The sequence below is a fragment of the Eubalaena glacialis genome, chromosome 1 (genome assembly GCF_028564815.1).
Source record: "Eubalaena glacialis isolate mEubGla1 chromosome 1, mEubGla1.1.hap2.+ XY, whole genome shotgun sequence".
Classification (NCBI taxonomy): Eukaryota; Metazoa; Chordata; class Mammalia; order Artiodactyla; family Balaenidae; genus Eubalaena; species Eubalaena glacialis.
The window spans coordinates 7,789,501-7,800,097 of record NC_083716.1 but is presented as its reverse complement, the minus strand read 5'-3'; positions in this window follow the sequence as shown (position 1 = coordinate 7,800,097).

The window sequence follows — 10,597 nt, the reverse complement described above, 5'->3', positions numbered from 1 at the left end:
CACGTGGGCTCAGTAGTTGTGGCTTGCGGGCTCTAGAGTGCAGGCTCAGTAGTTGTGGCGCATGGGCTGAGTTGCTCCGCGGCATGTGGGATCTTCCCAGACCAGGGCTCGAACCCGTGTCCCCTGCATTGGCAGGCGGATTCTTAACCACTGCGCCACCAGGGAAGCCCCAGTCTACAGCATTTTTGTTAAACATTGGACACAGAGCTGGGAGTGAGAAAACGACTTACCCAGGATTATCCCACAGGTGAGGGGCAGCCCAGTCCTGTGTGCCACCCGCCTTCTCTGAGGGTGATCACAGGCACATGCGGGGACAGGACCGCACATCAACGCGGTGTTCCATTAGACCGCCCTGATCAGTCAGGGTCCCAACTGGAAACAGGGGGCACACTCCAAAATGGAAAATTGAGGTGTATTTGTTACAGGAATCATTTAAGTGTAAACCACAAGAGGTAGAGAAGTAACCTGGGGCTAGTGCACCAGGGAAGACCATTGTCAACCCTAGGCTTAAAGGGAGCTGTTTCCAGAACCCAAAGACAAAAAGAAAGGAGAGGCCAGCTGCCTGGGCAATGATCATCAGTGACCGCCAGGAAGGGGAGCTGGGGTGAGGAGGATCCTGACCTCCCACCTCCTGCCAGGGTTCTCTATGGACTGAGCCCATTAGGAAGCCAGAGACCTAAGGAGCCCTATGAGGGCAGTCCCTGCAGGGCAGCCTCCTGGGACGCAGGCAGGGTAGGGAAGGGTGGGGAGTAGATGGGGTAGGAGGACAAATGGAACTCATTCAACACAGAGAACCAGCTAAGATAAGCCTTAGCCAAGTAGAAAGGAAAGTCAAAGCTATATGGTAAGGGCTGGAAAATGTGTGGGCACAAGGCCAAGCTGTAAACATCAGAGCCCATGTCTACAGATGTCCAGAGCAACACACCAAAAGGGATTCAGTCCTCTGTGGCTCCATCTGCCTTAGACCAAGGTCAGTTATTCTGATTGTTATGGCCATGCCCTCTCTAGAGCTCATTGAGAGTAGGACTTTGCCTTTTAGTTTTTTGATGTGCCTCCATAACCCTGAATACAATGTGATTAATTTCTTGGAAGTTAGGTCTTTGTGCTCACAGGATCAGAGAGGAATTGTTTCTCCATGGTCCGGCCTTACAAATCTGGGCAGGTGTGTCAAGCCAAGCCCAGCTCTTGGAACACTTACAGAGAGCCCAGGAATCCCCAGTCTGGCCTTGGCAAGTAGGAACAGGTGCTTCTGAATTCATGAAGGGGACATGACACCCAAGATCTGAGTAACATCAAAATGTGTTGCAATGCCTGTTGGACTTACAGATAAGGTTCTCTTTAACTAAAACCTTTTCATAGGCCAGAAACTGCTGAGAATGTCTGGGTTTTATCTCTTCTCTCTTATCAGAAAAACGGAGGTACAGAGAGCATGAAATACTTTATGGTTTTCCTAGCTGGTTGAAAAATAACTAGCAGTTGTTTTTCAGCTTAATGTGCCCTTGGAGACCTAGACTTGAAAGCAGCTTGTTTTCAAACAAGAAACAGAGCTGCTCTGTTTGTATGCATTTTATTTATAGTCTAGAAACACTTAAGGACAGAGGATACATTACAAAGATTTTTGAGCCTCTAAAACTACTTATAGATTCAAGTTATTAACTATATGGGAACGATAAAACTGGATGATGTAAAGACTGACCCCATCACAGATATCCAACACCTAAATTAATTTATTTAGTTCATTCAACAAATGTTCCTTGAGTGCCTACGTGCCTGACCCTGCAAGGGGTTTCACATCAGGCAAGAGTATGTGGGTCTCTTTAGTAGGAGGGAGAAGTTCAGGAAATGCACCTTCAACAGGTGTGAACTGAAGTCTTGCAACTTTGACCATCTGAAAAACTGCAACTACACAAAAAAGGAAAGAATTCATTTTCTTATACAGGCAACTGTCAATTATTCAGTGACCAGAAAAGCAATTTATGGATTATGCCAGCCTCTTGCTTTCCATTACTTCCTCTATTGCCCAATTTGTTTTTACTTGTCATTAGCATAGCCTACGTGTAGGTGGACTTGAAATGATTAAAAAGGAAAATCCACACTGACCATCAAGGAGAAAGTCTTGTAATGAGACTCAGAAGATGTTTGGTGATTTTTACCCAGCAGAAGAAACATTTTTCCCCAGATTATATTCACCCTAAAAGATGTCTTCCAACAGAAGACTTGGCACTATACATAGCTCATGCCTCCTGCTGCTGCTACACTGAGCCGAGGCAGGCATTTAAATCTGGAGGAGAGGGACTTCCCTGGCGGTCCAGTGGTTAAGACTTCCCCTTCCAATGCAGAGGGTGTGGGTTCGATTCCTGGTCAGGGAGCTAAGATCCCACATGCCTCACAGCCAAAAAACCAAAACATAAAACAGAAGCAATATTGTAACAAATTCAATAAAGACTTTCAAAATGGTCCACAACAACAAAAAAAAATCTTAAAAAAAAAAAAATCTGGAGGAGAGTAAACCTCCTTACCTCCAGAATGGCAGGGATCTGGCAGGAGCAAGGTAAGCAAAATAGTGAGGAATGTTAAAGAAGGATATAGCTGGTAAATGTTCTGAACTGAAATCTGAACTGGGGACAATAGGCAGAGATTCAGAAATTGTGCAGTTAAAATACTGGTTCTGCTACGAGGATATGCCTGCTAGGGGCGCTTATTTTCTCTCGTCCGTAGCTGAATTCCACCTAAGACCTCCAGCTGCAGTTTCTATCTATCCCCACATGATACCTTCCCTGACTCCCCAGGTCAAAAGAGTCCCCTCTCACCCTCAGCACTGCCTGTCCCCCTGTCACAGAGCTGCCTGCAGTCATTGTTTGACTACTGTATATTTATTTCTAGCTCTGTCTATGTCTTATCTTCCCACCCAGACCATAAATTCTTTTTTTTTTTTTTTTGGCCATGCCACGTGGCATGCAGGATCTTAGTTCCCCAACCAGGGATCCAACCCAGGGCCCCTGCAGTGGAAGCGTGGCGTCTAACCACTGGGCCACCGGGAAAGTCCCCAGACTATAAATTCTTGAAGGTAGAGCATGTCTTGCAGGACTTTTAGAGCCTTCCAGAACCCATCTCCATGTTGCTTTTAGTAGGAATTATTATTCTACACTTGCCCCAACTCATCTTTATTCCCCTGGGCAGGAATTAGAGGCAGAGTAGAGGCAGGCCTACGATCCTGAGATTCTAAAAGCCTAGATGGCAAAGCCCTTCCCACTCTTAGAATAATAACAGCCATTCAAAACCCCAGAAGCTTGGATTGAAAGAAGGATACTTCAAACCATTATTGTCCATTAACACCTCGCTACTTGTCCAAGCGCTGAAGGATTGTCACCTGGGCCTGATAAGTTTATAAAGTTATGTGCTAGAGAAAAGGGGATGGACCAAGTCTTAGCACGAGGCATGAGATCGGGAACAGAGCTGAGTCCAGAAGGGGAGGCTCTGAGAGGATCTTTGGGGTTAGTGACTGCAGATGGAGGATACTGCATGCCTGGGAGCCTGAGCAGGGAAAGAGAACAGAAAATACCAGAAGAGGAATTTGGGTGAACCAGGCCAACTCGGTGAAGGCTATTTAAATCAACTCAGTAGCAAATATTTTAAAAGAGACTCAATTCACAGAGCTAAAAAGTCAGCTAATTATCAATACTGAGACATAATAAATAAGTTATTTTGAAGATACAAATTAGAGATATAAGTGCAAAATAGAGCTGAAGAGTTTTTTTTTTAATAAATGTATTTATTTATTTATTTATTTTTGGCTGCGTTGGGTCTTCGTAGCTGCGCGCGGGCTTTCTCTGGTTGCAGCAAGTGGGGGCCACTCTTCATTGCGGTGCGCGGGCTTCTCATTGTGGTGGCTTCTCTTGTTGCAGAGCACGGGCTCTAGGCGCGCGGGCTTCAGTAGCTGTGGCTCGCAGGCTCCGTAGTTATGGCTCGCGGGATCTAGAGCACAGGCTCAGTAGTTGTGGCGCACGGGCTTAGTTGCTCCATGGCATATGGGATCTTCCCGGACCAGGGCTCGAACCCGTGTTCACTGCATTGGCAGGTGGATTCTTAACCACTGTGCCACCAGGGAAGCCCAGACCTGAAGAGTCTTAAAGATCTAATCTAGCACTTTTAAGGACAGAGAAATCCAAGATTCCAAGGTAAAGGGCCTCAGCCAGTTGCGACATAGGTGACGGGACAGCCAAGAAGCCAAGTGTTCACCCCATCATGTGTTGTGTTTGACACTTAATCAGAAGTAAGAATTTTAACTAAGAATAAAAAAAGTTAAAGTAAAAATTTTTGACAAAAAATTAAGTAGTGAATTAGCAGCGTTTATTTGGAAAATACATTGCTCATTAATTAAAAAATAAAATAATAGAAACCTCAAGTATTAGTTAAACATTTACATCCTTATCTATTCAGATACTAAGAAGTTCAGTGTATTTTGCAATTTTTCTTTTTTATTGATTCCATGGAGGCCAACTAAGTGTGAGCTTTGATAACTTTTATTATTTTTCTTTTGAGAACTTTAATTTTGACTCTTTTTAGTTGGACTATAGAAAACAACAACAGTGGGACTTCCCTGGTGGTCCAGTGGTTAAGACTTCATGCTCCCAATGCAGGGTTCAATCCCTGGTCTGGGAACTAGATCCCTCATGCCACAAGAATATTTTTTATTTTATTTTATTTTATTTATTTTTATTTTATTTTATTTTATTTTATTTATTTTTTATACAGCAGGTCCTTATTAGTCATCAATTTTATACACATCAGTGTATACATGTCAATCCCAATCTCCCAATTCATCACACCACCACCACCCCCACCGCTTTACCCCCTTAGTGTCCATACGTTTGTTCTCTACATCTGTGTCTCTATTTCTGCCCTGCAAACCGGTTCATCTGTACCATTTTTCTAGGTTCCACACATATGCGTTAATATACAATATTTGTTTTCCTCTTTCTGACTTACTTCACTCTGTATGACAGTCTCTAGATCCATCCACATCTCTACAAATGACCCAATTTTGTTCCTTTTTATGGCTGAGTAATATTCCATTGTATATATGTACCCCATCTATTTTTTTAAAAAAGAAAGAAAACAACAACAATGACCCCCACCCCTGCAGAAAACCTGATGTATTAATTGAAAATAATTCAAACTTTTCTCCTAACATTGTTGACATAAATAAATGTAATTTTAAGATTTTTTAAATTTCAAAGTTAAATGTTATTAAATAAATATATGAGAATATATTGTAAAATCATTTCATCTTTGTTGAAGACACTTTGTTTTGCTCTGAATTCTGCCAAGAGTTGTTCACATATTGGAAAGTCAAGTCACAGACAGCAATGCCAGTCTGGTATTTGAGTCACCAGTATGCTTTGTGTTTGTGGCTGTCACATCCTTAATAGTGGTATATGGTCCTTCCCTTTTCTTTTGATCTGGATTCTCCTCCAAAAGGACTGTAGTGATAAAGATGAATTAAGTCTTTAAATTAGGGATGAGAGATTATATTTTGCCCTGACACCTCAAGTTTGACTTAGTTCATTGACTGAACAAATTACTTTTGTTTTCTGATATCTGTATTAATTTAAATATAGATTAAAGCACCAGAAGATGTCTACTACCTTGGTCTCCCCATTTTTAATTTAATTTGAACGATTTATGTAGTGCCTCCTAATTCACAAAACACTGTGCAGAGTTCTGAGAGAATCAAGGGATTCAATAAAATGTAGCTCCTGACTTCAGGGGGTGTGAGTCTGACTGTAATCAATGTTCTAATGAACTTGTTAGAGCACCTAGCATCCAGACCATATAGTGGCTAAGATGCAGGCGCTGGAATCGGACAACCCAGAAGTCACTCCTAACTCCACTGATCCTTACCTGGGTAACCTTGAGACCCTGTGGCTCACTTACTCATCTTGTAAAATGGGTTATCCAGAGGATCACTGATAGATGTGGCACTCTAAAACATCCAGCTGCTTCTAAGCCACATGGCAGCTCAGTGTCTCGTAGCATTATTATTTTTATTTACAATGAGGAGTAAAGGTTATTTTCCAAGCCATCGTGATCATCATCTGGCCTTGAATCTTCCCTCTTCAACAGATTCCTATTGAAATCTAAGTAAATCATGTATTACACTTAGAAGGCTAGAAAAGTGTTGATTGAAAATGCAAGAATATTTTATCACTGGGATCTACTGAAGTAAATTTTACTTAGAAAAGGCAACTTTTTTTTTTACTGCTACCTGTTCCCATTCTGGCCCTATGCCTCTCCCTGGAGTTTGGGAAGCCCTGTTGGGCTGGATTATATGTGATGAACTTCCCTCTGAACTGGCCTTCTTCTGGTCGATAAACAAGCTTTGGTAACACCTTCCCACATGTGTTAATTTTCTAAAAGAAAGCTTGAGATAAATCCAGGATAGTAGGTAGCCCAGTGCCCCACTGGGCAGATGGTGGAAAGAGAGTTGCGATTCTCCCTTTAATATCCAAAGATTGATACTAGAAGGAACTTTGGAAACATTTGAATTACAAGTATCTGTAGAACTACTTTCCTCTCTGACATTTTCTCCCCCAAGCAACTTTTTGTTTTGTAAATAGTTAATACATTTACTTCATTTACAAATCAAAACAAATTTAAAAGTACACACTGAGAAGACTTTTTCCTACCCCAAGCACATCTAGCTTTTGTCGCCACCAAGGGCAGCCCTTCACATTAGCATCTTGTTTATCTTTCCAATGATTCTTCATGCAATAGAAGTAAATATAAAAACATGGGACTTCCCTGGTGGTCCAGTGGTTAAGAATCCGCCTTCCAATGCAGGGGACACGGGTTCGATCTAAGAGCCCACATGCCGAGGGGGAACTAAGACCCGCAACTAAGACCCGACACAGCCAAATAAGTATTTTAAAAAATAAAAATAATAAAAAATTTAAAAAATAAAAACATGTCATTATTTCCTCTACTTTATAACACCTGAGACAGCAGGTTGTATGTACTCTTTGTACCTTGCCTCTTAATATGCCCTGGAGCTCTCTCTGTGTCAATATGGAGAGGTCACCCTCATTCTTTTGTTTATACCTGCATTAATAGCCCCATATTACTGGACACTTGGATTATTTCCAATCTTTTGCTATTGCAAACAATGTCACAATAGAGAACCTTATCTCTGACATTTCGTGACTTTATCTGTAAGATCAAGTCCTAGGAGTGAGATTGCTGGGTCAGAGAACTGGCCTACATTTCCAGTTTCAAGGCTAAGACTTCTAAATCCAGGGCTCAGAGGAGAGTAAATAAAGCAGGCTACTCAGTTTGTGCCTGTGGACTGGCGCCGGTCTCTGCAATGAAATGGTGCAGAAATTGCGAGAAGTGAGAAAACTTAGAGCAATTTTCCATTGCTGTGTCATCCAAGTACATAATCATTTTTCTAAGTAGTTGATTTTTACTGATTTTATCTGTCTGTGATGACTGGAAAGAAAAAATGACTTCTGTGACTATGCAAAATCACCAATAGCTTCTTTATGATGAGATTTCCTTTCAAATCGTTTTAAATTCAGTAAAGTTTATTATCCAAACTTCTGAAAAAGTTGAAAAATAGGACTACCCCTAAACATGAAAGAGTAAAACAAAATTAGACTAAACAAGAAGTGAAAACATAGTTCAATCATTTAACAGCAGTTCTACCCAAAAACTGGGTTCACCTCTTAGGGGGTGTTGAGCCAAAAGACCTACCGAAGCCAAAGATCGGGAGAAGGAAGGATTTATTACTTGCAGCAAGTGAGAACACTGGGTATCTTTCCCAAATCCGTGTCTTCCTGAACAGCAAAATTGGGGGGTTTTAAGCTAAGGGTACATGCATATTCATGAAGGGGCCTGAGCAGTATGTGCATATTCATGAAGGGGCTCGAGTAGAGGAGGATTCAGCTTAGAATTGGGGCAAAGGTCTACAGTCTAAACTTTAGTCCTGAGGGTCAGAAAAGGTCAACATCATCATTCCCTGGCTTCCGACCAGTCTGGGGTCTTAGCAAGTAGTTAACCATCCTCCACCTGGGTGGGGGCCTTGGTTCCCATAGAACAACTCAAAGATATGTATTAGATTGTTATGTGTATCCCTTGAGGAGGAACTAGGACTCTGTTTTATTACTGCACTATTGTTTCTTGGCTGCTTTTCTTCTGTTCTTGCTTTCCTTTGTTCCCTTAAGATCATTAATTACTAAGACCTGTTCAAGGAGAAGCATTGTGGCCAGGCTTAGGTGACAAAACGGTTTAGGTCAGAATGGCTTCTCTTATGTCAAAAAGCTGTATCTGGTTCTTTTCCTCTGGGGACCCCCTACCCTATCTGCCTACAGAATTGGTGGAATACCAACATATTCTGATGTGAGAGATATAAGACCTATAAAATATATGGAAGAACTGCCAGAGACAGGGGCTGGTGGGTGCGGGGGTGGGGGGGGAGGGTCTCCCAGATGAAACAAGTAGATAATGATACAATACAAAATGTAGTAGGTGCCAAGTGACACGGTGAGGCCTCACCTTTTTACAAAAGGATCTGGCCACCCAGGCAGAAAAGCAGTGTATCAGGAATCATCCTGTCTGCCAGGACACCAATCTCCAAAAAGTGGGAAGGAGGTGTAAGATGAAATCGAGATATGCAGGAAGAAAATGTTATAAATTCTATTTAATTTTATTATCTCATCCTTTTATGATTTTTAAAAATATTTATTTATTTATTTATTTGGTTGCGCTGGGTCTTAGTTGTGTCAGGCGAGCTCCTTAGTTGCGGCTCCAGGGCTCCTTAGTTGTGGCATGTGAACTCTTAGTTGCGGCATGCATGTGGGATCTAGATCGAACCCGGGCCCCCTGCATTGGGAGTACGGAGTCTTAACCACTGCGCCACTGTGTCCCATCTTATCCTTTTAAATACGCATTATCCTATCCTTTTAAATCCTTTTATTTTGCAAAGTAAATAATCGGTTAGCAGGGGAGAATGCATATACAACTTAAACAAATACGTATATTGGGCGTGCAGACTCACTAATTTTTATTCTGAAAGGTATGAGATCAAAAGAGCTGAAAGGCTATTGTACTAAAAATGTAGAACTGGAGGGCGGGGATCTGATGTGTTGCATCCTTCCACCCCCAGGGACACTGCCTGACATAGAGAAAGCAAAGAGGAATTATGTAAGCCCTGATACAGCCTTGGAAATAAGTACCTGCCTCAAGGGCCCAAGACGCTTCTACAGGTATGGTTGCTAAATATTTAAGCTTCCGAAAAGAGAGAGAACAAAACATCCTATATCTGTCCTACCATGAAGTTGTTATTCAAACATAGTATTTATGCCTTCTAGAGTTGAAAGAAAAATTAGAAATCAGCTGGCAGATCGAATTACATGGGTTTATACTCCATAAACATGTGGGATCTTGCTACCAGGAAGGCATAGATTTCTCTAAACCACTGAAGGTCATTTTACTTCAACTTATTTTAGAAAACCATGTTGGAAGCTAACAACTTCATAGGGTGAAAAAGCAGTTATGATTTATCTCAGGAAAACAAATAACCCTGGTCCTTTGAACTTATCTTGGTAATACCATTAACTTCTTTGTTAGTTGTGTTTTGCCACAGTCTGGGAGTTACAAATGCCTGGGAAGATCTTTCTAAGACACAAACCAGATCTGTACAGCATAAGCATGGCAAAGGTGAAATTAGTAGCATGTTTCCAGCGTGAATTCCGAATGACATCAATGCCAGGAAGAGTGTTTCTTTGTACAGAATAGCTGACAAGAAGGTCATGGCATTTTCTACATTCTGTTGCACCAACTGCACACCAGTCTGTGACTTTCACTCACCTATTCCTCTCTCCCATGCCCAGCTAGAGTCTTTCTGTTGCATGCCCAGAGTTTACAGTAGTGCCTGGCACACAGCTGGTACCCAATATGTATTTGTGCAAAGGAAGGGAGGAGGGAATCTTTGGACAATATATTTACTATAATGTACAAAATAAATAAGGGGTAAAGGATATAAGTGTTTTTAATATATAAAGTATTCTTGAAACTCAACATCAAAAAGACAAAGATCCCAATTAAAAAATAACAAAGGATTTGAATGGACATTTCTCCAAAGAACATATACAAATGGCAGCATGCACATGAAAAGATGCTCAATATCATCGGTTATTAGGGAAATACAAATCAATACCACAGTGAGATATTACTTCACATCTACTAGGATGGTTTTAGCTTTAATAATAATAATAATGTGTTGGTAAGGATGTGGAGAAACTGGAACCCTCGTACATTGCTGGTGGGAATGTAAAACGGTACAGTTGAAATCAGTTTGGCGGCTTCTGAACAAATTAAACATGGAATTACCATATGGCTCAGCAATTCCATTCCTAGTTATGTGTCCAAAAGAATTGAAGACAGGCGTTTAAACAAAAACAGGTACATGAATGTTGTTCAGAGCAGCACTATTCACAATAGCCAAAAGGTGGAAACAACCCAAATGTCCATCAACTGATGAATGCATAAACAAAATGTGGTCTATCCATACAATGGACTATTATTCAGCCATTAAAAG